At 41.9% G+C, this 15,400-nt stretch overlaps 1 long non-coding RNA gene across 1 annotated transcript; it reads right to left on the bottom strand.

The window, feature by feature from the left end:
* Positions 1-10,506: 10,506 nt before the first annotated feature.
* Positions 10,507-11,774, bottom strand: LOC109872811 (uncharacterized). Its single transcript, XR_002252508.2, has 4 exons — positions 11,566-11,774; positions 11,065-11,222; positions 10,799-10,873; positions 10,507-10,620 (listed from the first exon to the last, which is right to left on the bottom strand). It is a non-coding gene; the product is annotated as an uncharacterized LOC109872811 (long non-coding RNA).
* Between the last annotated feature and the right edge of the window lie 3,626 nt (positions 11,775-15,400).

Here is a 15,400-nt window from a genome sequence, read left to right as displayed (position 1 = left end):
CACGTGACTATGAACCAGTTTGCCGCAATCACGTGTCTATGAACCAGATTTATGCTGTTAGCACTGAGGCGGTGTGCCCTAGTAGGAAGTCCACTGTGTGCAGCTCACCATACACTAACATAAATACCATGAGAATATCTACTTCTGCTAAGCTTCCCAGTAAATCAATGAAAACAAGCAAGCATCACAGAGAAGTGCTCAAAATAGCCTACATTAACATATGTAGCAGGGTTCATGAAATGAAGAACTTGCAAGTTGCAGATGACATTCATATTCTGACTATCTCTGAAACACACTTAGACAATACCTTTGATGATAAAGTGGTAGCAATACAAGGTCATAACATTTACAGAAAATACAGAAATGCCAGTGGTGGAGATGTTGCTGTTTATATTCAGAACCACATTCCTGTAAAGATTAGAGAGGATCTTTTATTTAACAAATTCTTATTTACAATGACAACCCACTGCTCCCTGGTAGGCTAACTGCCTTGTTCAGCGGCAGAACAACAGATTTTTACCTTGTCAGCTCGGGGATTCGATCCATTATAGGAATTTTGACTCGTCAACTATTTCTCTCTATACCATTTGTATTTCATATACCTTTTGACTATTGGATGTTCTTATTGACACTTTAGTATTGCCAGCCTAATCTCGGGAGTTGATAGGCTTGAAGTCATAAATAGCGCTGTGCCTCAAGCGTTGCTAAGAGCTGCTGCCAAACGCAGTAAAGTGTTGTTTGAATGAATGCTTACGAGCTTGCTGCTGCCTACTACCGCTCAGACTGCTCTATGAAATATCAAATCATAGACTTAATTATAATATAATAAAAACACAGAAATACGAGTCTTTGGTCATTAATATGGGAAAATCTGGAAACTATCATCTATAAAACATAACGCGTATTCTTTCAGTGAAATATGGAACCGTTATGTATTCTATCGAACGGGTGGCATCCCTAAGTCTATATATTGATGTTACATTGCACAGCCTTCAATGTCATAATTATGTAAAATTCTGGAAAATGAATTATGGTCTTTGTTAGGAAGAAATGGTCTTCACACAGTTCGCAACAAGCCAGGAGGCCAAACTGCGGTATGTATCCTGACTGCTTGCACTGAACGCAAGAGAAGTGACTAAATGTCCCTAGTTAATATTGCCAACTGACATGAATTTCTTTTAACTAAATATGCAGGTTTAAAAATATATACTTATGTGTATTGATTTTAAGAAAGGCATTGATGTTTATGGTAAGGCACATTTGTGCAACGACTGTGCTTTTTTGCAAATGTGCTTTTGTTAAATCATCACAAGTTAGGCCAAGTTGAAGTAGGCTGTGATTCAATGATAAATTAACAGGCACCGAATTGATTATATGCAACGCAGGACAAGCTATTTAAGCTAGTGATATCATCAACCATGTGTAGCTAACTAGTGATTATGTGAAGATTGATTGTTTTTTATTTGATAAGTTTAATGCTTGCTAGCAACTAACCATGGCTCCTTGCAGCCACAAGGTCCTTTTGATGCTGCACTCACGTAACAGGTGGTCACAGCCTGCCACGCTGTCTCCTCGTGGATTGCAATGTAATCAGCCATAATCAGCATCCAAAAAGGCTGATTACGATTTGTTATAAAAACTTGAAATCGGCCCTAATTAATCGACCATGCCTAACTAGTCTCCTAGTCCCAGTCGCTGAAAAACATCCCCACAGTTGAATGCTGCCATCACCATGCATCACCGTAGGGATGGTGCCAGGTTTCCTCCAGACGTGATGCTTGGCATCAGTTAGCCTATCAGAAGCTTCCAAAGCCATGATGGAATTTCCTGGAATTTTCAGAGAATTTGTGGAGTTGTTGAAAAACGATCATGTGACACTTAGATAGCACACAGGTGGACTTTGTTTAACTAATTTTGTGACTTTTGGAGGTAATTGGATGCACCAGATCTTATTTAGGGGCTTCATAACAAAGGGGGTGAATACAAATGCACGCACCACTTTTCATATATATTTTTTTTATTACATTTTTTAAAATTTCACTTCACAAATTTGGACTATTTTGTGTTTTTCCATTACATGAAGTCCAAATAAAAATCTATTTAAATTACAGGTTGAAATGCAACAAAATAGGAAAAACGCCAAGAGGGATGTATACTTTTGCAAGGCACTGGATCACTGCACTCCTCGTCTCTGTATACCCATCGCAAGACCCACTGGTTGATGCTTATTTATAAAAACCCTCTTAGGCCTCACTTCCCCCTATCTGTGATATCTACTGGAGCCCTCATCCTCCACATACAACACCCGTCTAACATTCTGTTAATGGTCCCCAAAGCACACACCTCCCTGGGTCGCTAGTCTTTTCAGTTTGCTGCAGCTAGCGACCGGAACGAGCTGCAACAAACACTGAAACTGGACAGTTCTCAGTCTCTTCCTTCAAAGACTCAATCATGGACACGCTAACTGACAGTTGTGGCTGCATTGCGTGATGTATTGTTGTCTCTACCTTCTTGCCCCTTGTGCTGTTGTCTCTACCTTCTTGCCCCTTGTGCTGTTGTCTGTGCCCAATAATGTTTGTATCATGTTTTGTGTTGCTGCCTTGTGTTGCCACCATGCTGTGTTGTCATGCGTTTCTGCCTTGCTATGTTGTTTTAGGTCTCAATGTTGTGTTTTGTCATATTTAATTTTTTAAAAATATGTCCCAGCAAGAGGCCTTTTGCCTTTTGGTAGGCCGTCATTGTAAATAAGAAATTGTTCTGAACTGACTTGCCTAGTTAAATAAAGACCATCGGGTTCTTGGTCACATCCCTGACCAAGACCCTTCTCCCCCGATTGCTCCGTTTGGCTGGGCAACCAGCTCTAGGAATAATCATGGTAGTTCCAAACTTCTTCCATTTAAGAGTAATGGAGGCCACTGGGTTCTTGGGGACCTTCACTATTGCAGAAATGTTTTGGTACCCTTCCCCAGATCTGTGCCTTGACACAATCCTGTTTCGGAGCTCTACGGACAATTCCTTCGACCTCATGTCTTGGTTTTGCTCTGACATGCACTATCAACTGTGGGACCTTATATAGACAGGTGTATGCTTTCCAAGTCATGTCCAATCAATTGAGTTTACCACAGGTGGACTCCAATCAAGTTGAAGAAACATCTCAAGGATGATCAACGGAAACAGGATGCAGCTGAGCTCAATTTCAAGTGTGATAGCAAATGGTCTGAATACTTATGTAAATAAGTGTTTTAGATTTTTTTTAATAAGTTAGCCAAAATTAAAAACATCTTGCTTTAACAATTTAATTTTTGCTTAACATCACCCCATTAGCTGCCTCACTTTATCCGTGATATCAAAGTATTTTTTGATAAAGCACGAAAATGAAATAAACGATTTGTTATAATTATGGAAGATCGAGTAAGTGTAATTCAAACTGTTTGCTTGGAATGATTTGTAGCTATGTTCTATATCTGTGCGTGAGTGCATCCGACTCAGTATCCAGAAAACACGCAATATCATAAAGTGTTGTGATTCCGCGCATACAAATTCAGGAGGAAACTGAAGAGTGGATGGCTTGACCCAGTTTTGCATGTGTCGTCTAACTTGAATGTAGTAATTGAAACGGTGACGCTCAGATAAGATAGCAACTGACACATTTTATGCCAAGTACACCTGCATTGCGCAGCGGCCTTTGCCGATTGGTGATTGCAATTCACTTCCCAATGAAATGTTTTCGTTCCATTGTAACCGTTCCTTCGTGAGAATTGATTGGTTAATTGATATATTACATTCACATATTACTCTAGGACCAGAAGTATTTAAGGAATTTAAATTGGAAAAGGATCTGAAGGCCACCACATGGGCATACCTGGCTTCACAAGTGCCCATTTACACCTAACATTTTTTTGGACAGTCCTAGGCCTCTGTCTATTGAGCCCACCCTAGAACCTGCATGGCCTCTTTGGTCCATGGCTGCCTCAGCACCACATCCTAGCTGTTACCTGGTCATATTACCTACCAGGGATGTCACTAGAGATTCATGGATAGGGTGGCTAACGGTGCATGTACACTAGATAGCGGTGAATTGCCGCTTAGGCCGGCCATTGTGACTCTTGAGGGCATGCTGGCAGCGCATTCCATTGTGCGTCAAGAATTCAGCATAGCAAGTTTGTATGAAGGTCTGGTTAGTAAATAGGGACATAGTCTATAGTAATATCCTCTAAAACGCGCTGGTGACAAACAAACGTTGCTTCCCTGTTTCCAACTGTCCACATGGCTGGGAGAACCTATTCAAGTAAGTAAATACATTTCAAAAATGTTTTTACAAATAAATAAAAATGAATCTATTATTAGCTAACTAGTGTAATGAAGTGCTATTTCCTATGCAAATGACCAGCTTACTGCTATTGCATTGCTATAACTGAGACAACACATAGCAACGTATTTTCACAGTAAAACATGGTAGGGCTCATACAGTATATCTCTCACACACACACTCACTGCGAGGACACACAGACTTGCCAAGACAGGAACGCACACACATACACACACGCACCCCCTCCCCTGGGGATGGGCTCCAAAGACAAAGAACTCTGTCGAGAACCAATGGGATACTGACACCAGGCTGGAGGAGACTGTCTATCACCTACAAGCAACCTACCAGAAGCCAGGACTACCAGAATCTACCTACGTCATTTAAATGTATAAAATGAACTGTACGTTATGTGTCCGGCCTCTTTTTTTCCAATAGTTCACTATGAGCTTGACGAAACGGGGCCGTGCAGCACGTTTTGCCAGATATCATTACTCTTGAATAAACGGCCTTTACTATACCGTATCCGCCTTGTCCAGAGTCTCAACTTGGTCTTGTTTCTCATGTATCATTCATCAACACTAGCTACAGTGCAGACTAACTCAAATGAGCTGCTAAATGAGCTAGCTATCTAGCCAACTTCACATACTGTATAGATAGGTAGCTGGTGATATTTAATTTACTTAGCTAGCTAACTTCATATCAGCTAGCTATCTTGATGTATTTATCACTGTAAAAAACGAACTCCAAATGCATTTGTAGGTAGCTAGCTAACAGTCATGGAGGGGGGTGAAAGGATAGCTGCCCCAACTCAAAGTGAGAGAGTAGGCTATTCTGGATAGGGCAGGTACTTTTGTGTAGTACCTTACCCTAGAAGTGAGGACGGAGATAATAGTAACATAATATTCAGTGCGATGTAATTTGACTATAATGAAGTCTGTTGTGGTTTTCTGTCCTCAGATAGAGAGCTTTGAAAGCCTCTCTACACATGAAGAGGTCCCCATGAAGAGCAGTGGTTCCCAGTCCTGGGGTCTCAAAGGGGTGAAGGTTGTTCAAATGATCAACTCATCAAGCTTTGAGTGGTATTTATGTATTCATTTGTGATGCTATCCTTGATATGATCCTGTTATTGTCACATGCACATGTGTGCGCCCATGCATCTATCAATCCAATGTTATCATGATTTGTTATCAGGGATATTATACTTTAGTAATCCACAATGACCTGGTGATGTAAAAGTATAATAACTACATTGTCTTCCAAATTCAAAACGATTGCCTACATTTAATGTGTAAGGCACTGCAAGGTTGGGTGACCAGGGCCATCTGGGACTGCCTCCTGGAGGAATTCAGGTGTGTGAAGGCTACCTGTGTCCTGCATAACTTCATGAGGATGGACACGAGGACAAGGAGGGGATCTACAGCTCGCCGCCGTGTGCCAGAGGAGAAGTCTGCTGCTCTGCAGGATGTTTCAAGGATGGGGTCCAACAACGCAGCAAGAGGCAATCTGTGTGCGGGAGATCTTCACCTCCTACTTCTTCAAAGAGGGCTCTGTTCCCTGGCAACACCATAGACTACACTATGCACAACCAAAGGCTCTTTTAAGAGCCATTCACATTGCAATACGAGTATTCTTCCATTTAGTTAGCTATGTCAACTGCAGTTTTTCAATTCCCAGTTTCTCTCCCTTTGATTTCTACTTATCAGGTGAGGGTGCTGTTTAGGTAAGGGTGTGACCTCTATACAAAAACAAAACAGGCTATTTTAAATGACCCATATTGAAAAAATAGACACCCTATAACTAACACCTACATTCTCATGTATGAATCTGATTGATGGATTGTGTTGTGCAGTAAGCAGGCTCAGGTGTATACCTGTGGCTCCTCCCACCTTCAACGAATAGGCAAGAGGGCAAACCATGGAGAATAGTAAGGCATTTCATTATTTATATAACTACGCTATATTGTTTGTCCTTGTGTGTCTGTTTGTTTTGCAGCATAAAGTACTCTGCAGCCACTTAGTGTGGTGTGGACACCAGGTGAGGCCACACAGATTCCAATGAACACTGTCTCTTTAACTACCTTATTTTCTCAATAACACTCTCTCTCCTTCTCTTCATCCCTCTCTCCTCTTCTCCCTAAATCCTCTAGGTTATATCAGCTGTGTCGGTGAACCCCTCCCACATCTGAACTGGCTACAAAGAGGGCACAGCATGATCAGACATGAGAGGTCACATGGTCAGGTCAACAGGAAGTATTAATAAAGAGATGCGTTACATTGAAATACAGAAAGAGATGCTGTAGTCCCAGACTTAATGATCCAAGGTCAGTTTTGCATTTCACCTCCTAATTATTATGATGACTAACAATGTTAGAATAAAAAATAAAAACACAAGGCATAAACATGTTCTCTCTCCATCTGTCTCTCATCCTTAGATTTTTTTGATGTGAGAGGTTGCCATACCCCATTCGCATCAACACCTCACCCGCTTTTAAGATAAACTTCGGGCCGACTAGAAGGAATTATGTTTCTGATATATATATATATAATATTTACAAATCAGCCTTTAACTAGTTAAATCCTTTTTCTAGTCTATTCATTACAATGTGTATCCATTGTCCCAGGACCAAGATTGGGCTATGTACAGGAGCAGTGATCTGTGAGCTGCTCTGACAGCTGGTGCTTAAAGCTAGTGAGGGAGATATGAGTCTCCAGCTTCAGAGATTTTTGCAGTTCTTTTCAGTCATTGGCAGCAGTGAACTGGAAGGAAAGACGACCAAAGGAGGAATTGGCTTTGGGGGTGACCAGTGATGTATACCTGCTGGAGCGCGTGCTACTGTCACGGTGCTGACTTTTGCCCAATACCTGCAGCAAAAGCCTCTACCCCGTCCTCTGGCTAGGCAGAGTACTTTAGGATTTTAGTTACTTCGGTGTAACAAGGGCCTTGCCGTGCGGCCCTACCAACCTTCCTTTTTATTCGTAATGGCCCTTCGCGTGAGTTGGGTTTGTTCCTTTGTTCACATTGTAACTCCCTTATTTTTCCGGTCTAGTATGAGGCCTTGGATAGATATACTCCTATTTAAATATTCTTAAGCATTATGGATTCCTCCTATATTTCTTTACTTTCAAGTTATCTTTGCCTATGTATATATCAATACCTAATTACAACTCCTATTAGTTATTATGTTCGTCAGCTAGTAGTCACTCGGAAACTAGTATTGGTATATGTTTTGACTCTTAAAAATATATTATTGTCCACACAATGAAATATTCTTTAGTACAATCACTTTAACATATAACCAGGGTTACTTTCTGTTCAGTGAGTGTCAAAGGCATTTGCTCTCCAGATCGTTAATCTGGCCTAGTTGTCAAAGTTTCAAGCTTTTATTTAGTCACTCTGTTTTTTGTCTTATACACATCACAATTCAATGGTTATACAGTTTCTCAATACAACAATAATGCTCAATCAATCCTTAATGCTTTAAGCTATGCCAGATAATATTGCAAAACTTTAAATGCATTAACACTTCTAACAATATTGACTAAATAGCAAAAATAGTTAAATTACCTTAAATGCTCAGCCCCTTGGTCACTTTCCTGTAATTGGTATTCTTACAGCTATGACGCTAGATTCCGAATTCCAATATCTTAATACACTTCCAACTCTGTGTATGGACTCAATATATTGTAACTGGTACTTTGCTGTTTCCTTGTATTGCCAATCACATCTGTACCTGATGTCTCACCGAGTGACTGCCACTTCGTCTGTATTCAAGAGGCGTTTAGACCTCTGTTTCGTAGACTCAGTCTCGGTGTCACTAAATTCCACCAAGTATATTCAGATAGTGATCCAATAAGTACTTAGGCAAAATAATCCAGTTCTCAAATATTGTTATAGTCTAACAAAAAGAGTATAGTGCAATAGTAAATTTACCTGTGAGACTTCATATGGAGAATCATATCTCATATGTTAGTGAGGATCATGCTGTCTTATGATCTCTGTTCTCTTTATATACCTTTTTACAGGGGAAGTTCCCACTGGTGCTGTAGACCTACGTAACCTTAGACCTGTGTGTTAAACAGAGGTTTCCTATTATTACCATTTAAGGTAACTACTGACTCTCACATTGCTGCTTCCATGTTACTGTTTGCTGATTCTACTCAATCATACCAGCTGGTTGTTTCTACCACTGGAGGTGGCGTAGGTGGTATGTCAAGCGTCAGCTGGGAGAAGTCTATGATAGGTATCTCCTCTGCTTCCCCCTGTTGTCCAGTTTCTGCAGGTGCGGTCCATGGTTCCATGAGGTCCCATGAATGCCCTGTGTTGTTGTCCCCATTGCTTTATGGAGTGGGCAGATTCTTTTCATCTCTTGTCACACTACGAGTGGGTGCTGCTATGGTGACCAAGACTTGTAGATAACCTGTAGCCAGTGGGTTTGGCGACGAGTATGAAGCGAGGGCCAACCAACGAGAGCGTACAGGTCGCAATGGTGGGTAGTGCATGGGGCTTTGGTGACAAAACGGATTGCACTGTGATAGACTGCATCCAGTTTGTTGAGTAGAGTGTTGGAGGCTATTTTATAGATGACATCACTGAAGTCGAGGATCGTTAGGATGGTCAGTTTTACGAGGGTATGTTTGGCAGCATGAGTGAAGGATGCTTTGTTGTGATATAGGAAGCCAATTCTAGATTTAATTTTGGATTGGAGATGCTTAATTTGAGTCTGGAAGGAGAGTTTACAGTATTTGTAGTTGTCCACGTATTCTAAGTAAGAGCCGTCCAGATTAGTGATGCTGGACGGGCGAGCAGGTGCAGGCAGTGATCGGTTGAATAGCATGCATTTAGTTTTCCCTGCGTTTAAGAGCAGTTAGAGGCCACAGAAGGAGAGTTGTACGGCATTGAAGCTCGTCTGGAGGTTAGTTAACAGTGTCCAAAGAGGGGCCAGAAGTATACAGAATTGTGTCGTAGAGGTGGATCAGTCAATCAACAGCAGCAAGAGCAACATCATTGATGTATACAGAGAAGAGAATCGGCCCGAGGATTGAACCCTGTGGCACCCCCATAGAGACAGCCATAGGTCCGGACAACAGGCCCTCCGATTTGACACACTGAACTCTATCAGAGAAGTAGTTGGTAAACCAGGCAAGGAAATCATTTGAGAAACCAAGGCTGTCGAGTCAATAAGAATGTGGTGATTGAAAGAGTCGAAAGCCTTGGCCAGGTTGATGAATACGGCAGCGACTATATTAAATGTACAGGTTACAATGTGGGAATGGATCTCATGCATGGTAATAACTACATGTGTGACTTGCATCCTTGGTACAAAGTTACATTATATTCTACTCAATCCACAGGCTTCATTAAATGTCATTCAGACTGTTTTGAAGTTGATACAACTGGCTATGATAGCTGAGGTTCATAGCGAGGTTCTGAACTAATATGTATACCAAATGTTTGGGTCTATACACAGATCAGCTAGATAGCTAGCTACACATCCATAGGCATACAGTTATTTTTATCCTCCGCACAATAAGCAATAACATAGCTAGCCACGTTATTTCATCTTTCTGCATTGTATGGCAAATATCAGCAAGGCAAGCTTACAAAATTGTAATAAATGCTTTAGCTAGCAAGATTCTTCACATCCACTGATTCACATTACGACAGCCAAACCAGGCTGGTTGTTTCAGGAGTCCTTAAAACATTAAACCAGAATTACAATTTCATATGCATGTCACAACACCCGTAAAGCTAGCCAGCTTGCTGGCTAATGTTAGCTAGTCAGCTATCTTGATAAATCGTGATTTTCATAAATTAACTTTGATTAAAAAGTTTGTCTCTACATTAACTATCATTAACTATTCCTGTCAACTGTACATTTTTTTTGCATGATTCGTTCTTACATTTTCTTCCAGCCTAGTATTTTTATCAGCCATCTTTGCTGAAGAAAGCATGCCCCATCAGCATCACCAGCATGCCTGCTAAAGCCCCACTAAAATAGGCCTAGCGACGTCACGGGTACTTACAAAGGACGGCTGGGGGGTGTATGGAGGGGGTGTCTGTAAAATAAACCTTGTACATTACCATCTGAAGAATAGCACCTTTCAGTACATTCTCTAAACTATTTAATATTGTCAGAGCTTCATTTTCATTTCAGCTTTATTCATTTATATAATTTATTTATATAATCAATGATTCAACTCCAATAAAATTCCAGAGGATGGCCTCTACGCTACAAATTTTGAACTCTAAAAAGTTGATTTATTTGAATGCACCTGAGCAAATCCTGGGCAACAAAATACAGCTGACAAAACCTACAAAACAGACAAACAGTTGTCAAACAAGTGTCAAATGAAACAAGGAAAGCTTGATCAACCCTCATTTAAAATTGACTGAATGGAATGAAATGCAATCATCTTATGAAAACACCCACCACAAGGAAAAAGGCTAAATACACTAAATTAGCCTCCAACCCAGAATGCTATAATCTACCTGTGTGGCATTACAGCATCGAGGAGTTTTGGGACCTGATTTAATTTGATGAGACATGGCTTGGTTCTGTTGACCCTGCAAACAAAATGTCTCTCTTGAGTAATGGCCTATGCTACTGTTTTGTGAGGACACATATGTAGTAATGTGCTTAGTAGTAACAAGTGTTTCCATACAACTGCAGGCCTTATGTAAATCCAAATACTAAAACTCATTAACACTTGTTTAACTAAGAAACCTGTTGATCAGTCTGTCTGGAGAATACTCACACTGTGTGGATGGACAGGATATCCTGGTTGGGGAGGAGGTGGCTGGAGAAAAGTAGTGCATACCTCTTGGCATTTGGCAGGACTCTCCCTGTCACAGTGATGGTCTTCCCCTCATGCAGACCTCCCTGGATACAGCCAGTGAATGGCACGCTCTAGGACTTGAAGCAAAAAACAACACTTGACCAGGCTGGGTGTCTCATTTCTTTCACCAGCTAGTAGCTAGGTAGTCTGCCTGATTAGGTTAGGGACTTTGCAATAGACTTAGTTGAAAACTTTAAATGTTCACAATGGATACATCAAGCATTCTGTAACCTATAACAATCAAAGGTGGGTTGCACCAACATGGATTAACTCAAAGTTGTGTAGCAGGCTCAAGGGTGTGGGATTTCCACGTCACCAAGTTCAATAACAAAACATGCACCAGTAGCACAACTAGAACACAAATTGGGAGTTTATTAGGGATTTTTGTACACGGGTGAAGAAGGGGAATTCATCAATTACTTCAGTCCACAAGCTGTTCTTGTTGTCCGTTCCAATCTCCAAGGGTAATCCTAAAACTCTGTTCCTCAGCCAATCCAGTTTGGTACACTAAGGGGGTAATCCAACAGTCCGGTTCACAACAGGTAATCTTACAGACACTGTTCTCTCTTCTCCCACTCAACATATCACACATTTCTATCTCCATTCTCTGCCCCTTTGTGCAGGCTACTTCCTCCTTTATCTCCAAGCACTCCCTGGCTTAATGAGCCACAGCCTCGCCTCGTTGGGGCAGGAAGTCCATGAAAGGCTCAGGTGTGGAGCCAGCGGGCTGCAAGATATCTCCTCTCAATAACCACTCCCCTCACCTCTCCCTGCCATCTGCCACACTGGGTTAAATTAAGGTTTATCTATTCATCTTGTTGCACCAAATTTTAAACCTTGTTTTAAATTAATCTTAGTTAAATCCTTTAGTTTTCACTTTAAACCTAGTGTCTCGTAAGCTGGAATAAATATCAGACCAAGGCGCAGTGGGTGTCGTGCTCCACATAATTTAATGATAAAGTGAAATATAGCAAAGACAAATAAACAAACTAACAACGAACCGTAACTAAGAGGTGTAACATACACTAACTCAAAACAGTATCCCATAAAACACAGGTGGACAAAATGCAACTTAAAATGATCCCCAATTAGAGACAACGATAGCCAGCTGCCTCTAATTGGGAATCATACCAAAACCAACATAGAAAAACTAAACTAGAACCCATATAGAAAATAATAACTAGAAAACCCCCCAGTCACACCCTGACCTACTATACCATAGAAAAACAATGGCTCTCTATGGTCAGGGCGTGACACCTAGATGCATTTTAAACCTGCTGCTCAATTTAAAAAAAGTAATATAACCTTAGATTGGAGGTTATTTGTGAACTGCCACTTGAGGTGGTTTAACTGATAAAATGGCAGCATTATTTACTGTGGAGAGATCAAAACGACAGAGTTCGTCAGAGATTAATTATAGACAGGTTGAATCCTGTTGAGTTTTATGATAATGATGAATTTAAGGAGATACCGCTTCTCCAAGGACTCTGTAATGCAACTGGAAAGAAAGGTTGCACCAACCATTAAGCATGGGAGTGATAGGAACGAGGCTGTACCCCCACTACTTCAGCTCCTGGTGACCGTAAGGTTCTACGTAACAGGATGTTTCCAGATGGTCGTTGGGGATCTTTTTGGACTCCACAAGTCTACTGTCTGCAGGACTGTAGTCAGTGTCCAGTACTATTGCCGGTCTGAAGAATCAGTACATAAGGTTCCTTCCTACAGAGGAAACTGCAGCTGGATTTTACAGGAGAGCGCGATTCCCAGGTGTACTAGGGGCAATAGACTGTACACGCATTCCTATTCCCAACCCTGGTGGTGAGAATGGAGAACTATTCTGTAATCGGAAAGGTTACTGCTCCATCAACGTGCAGGCTGTTTGTGATGACAAAGGTCAGCTCACCAACATTGTAGCTAGATGGCCAGGATCCACCCATGACAGCAGAATCTTTGACAATAGTCATCTGTGTGCAATGCTGGAAAGGGGGGCATATGAAGGCCACCTACTAGGTGACAATGAATATGCCTGTCGTGGGTGCCTTATGACTCCCCTTTTAAACCCCCAGACACCTGAAGAGAGAGAATGCAACACCTCTCATATCCCAGTAAGAGGTCTCATTGAAAACGTTTTTGGAGTGTGGAAAAAAAGATTCCCCTGCCTAGAGGGGCTCCGCACAAAGATGGACACTACACTGACAATCATTATTGCAGTGGCGGTTATGTAGAACTTTGGCAAGAGACAAGGACACAAGCTACCTGAGGAGGTTGAAGAGGACCTACCTGTGGAGAATGAAGAAAATGGCCAGGTGCAACATGCTGCCAATGCAAATGGGAATGCTGTGAGGAGAACCTTGATTGAAACCATTTTGCAGCCTAAGGTGTGTATAATGTGACATTGGTAACATGTCAAATAATTACATTATCTTCCATATTCCTAGATACCTTGTAACTGGAGATTCCTTCAAAACGATTGACTACAGTTCATGTGTAGGGCACTCCAAGGTTGGGTGACCAGAGCTACCTGTGTCTGCATAACTTCATGAGGACTTCCGGCGCCGACAGAGATGGCCGCCTCGCTTTGCGTTCCTAGGAAACTCTGACGTTTTTAGTTTTTTTACGTGTTATTTCTTACATTAGTACCCCAGGTCATTTTAGGTTTCATTACATACAGTCGAGAAGAACTACTGAATATAAGAGCAGCGTCAACTCACCATCAGTACGACCAAGAATATGACTTTCCCGGAGCGGATCCTGTGTTCTGCCTTCCACCCAGGACAACGGATCCCAGCCTGCGACCCAAAACAACGACGTGGTAAAAGAGGCAAACGAAGCGGTCTTCTGGTCAGGCTCCGGAGACGGTCACATCGCTCGCCACTCCCTAGCATACTACTCGCCAATGTCCAGTCTCTTGTCTCTTGACAACAAGGTTGATGAAATCCGAGCAAGGGTAGCATTCCAGAGGGACATCAGGGACTTTAACGTTCTTTGCTTCACGGAAACATGGCTCACTGGAGAGACGCTATCGGAGTCGGTGCAGCCAGTCGGTTTCTCCACGCATCGCGCAGATAGAAACAAACATCTTTCTGGTAAGAAGAGGGGCGGGGGCGTACGCTTTATGGTTAACGAGACGTGGTGTGGTCACAACAACATACAGGAACTCAAGTCCTTCTGTTCACCTGATTTAGAATTCCTCACAATCAAATGTAGACCGCATTATCTACCAAGTAAAACACTGGAATGGTAGATTTGCAATGGAAGAATGTGCAAAGTAGAAATAAAAATAATGGGATGCAAAGGAGCAAAATAAATAAATAAATAAAATACAGTAGGGAAAGAGGATAGTTGTTTGGGCTAAATTATAGGTGGGCTATGTACAGGTGCAGTAATCTGTGAGCTGCTCTGACAGTTGGTGCTTAAAGCTAGTGAGGGAGATAAGTGTTTCCAGTTTCAGAGATTTTTGTAGTTTGTTCCAGTCATTGGCAGCAGAGAACTGGAAGGAGAGGCGGCCAAAGAAAGAATTGGTTTTGGGGGTGACTAGAGAGATATACCTGCTGGAGCGTGTGTTACAGGTGGGAGATGCTATGGTGACCAGCGAGCTGAGATAAGGGGGGACTTTACCTAGCAGGGTCTTGTAGATGACATGGAGCCAGTGGGTTTGGCGACGAGTATGAAGCGAGGGCCAGCCAACGAGAGCGTACAGGTCGCAATGGTGGGTAGTATATGGGGCTTTGGTGACAAAACGGATTGCACTGTGATAGACTGCATCCAATTTGTTGAGTAGGGTATTGGTCGAGGAAAAAGTTGAGGATTGGTAGGATGGTCAGTTTTACAAGGGTATGTTTGGCAGCATGAGTGAAGGATGCTTTGTTGCGAAATAGGAAGCCAATTCTAGATTTAACTTTGGATTGGAAATGTTTGATATGGGTCTGGAAGGAGAGTTTACAGTCTAACCAGACACCTAAGTATTTGTAGTTGTCCACGTATTCTAAGTCAGAGCCGTCCAGAGTAGTGATGTTGGACAGGCGGGCAGGTGCAGGTAGCGATCGGTTGAAGAGCATGCATTTAGTTTTACTTGTATTTAAGAGCAATTGGAGGCCACGGAAGGAGAGTTGTATGGCATTGAAGCTTGCCTGGAGGGTTGTTAACACAGTGTCCAAAGAAGGGCCAGAAGTATACAGAATGGTGTCGTCTGCGTAGAGGTGGATCAGAGACTCACCAGCAGCAAGAGCGACCTCATTGATGTATACAGAGTAGA

The sequence above is a fragment of the Oncorhynchus kisutch genome, linkage group LG28 (assembly GCF_002021735.2).
Source record: "Oncorhynchus kisutch isolate 150728-3 linkage group LG28, Okis_V2, whole genome shotgun sequence".
In the NCBI taxonomy this organism is placed as follows: Eukaryota; Metazoa; Chordata; class Actinopteri; order Salmoniformes; family Salmonidae; genus Oncorhynchus; species Oncorhynchus kisutch.
The sequence above is the reverse complement of the archived record's forward strand: the minus strand, read 5'-3'. Positions and strand labels throughout refer to the sequence as shown.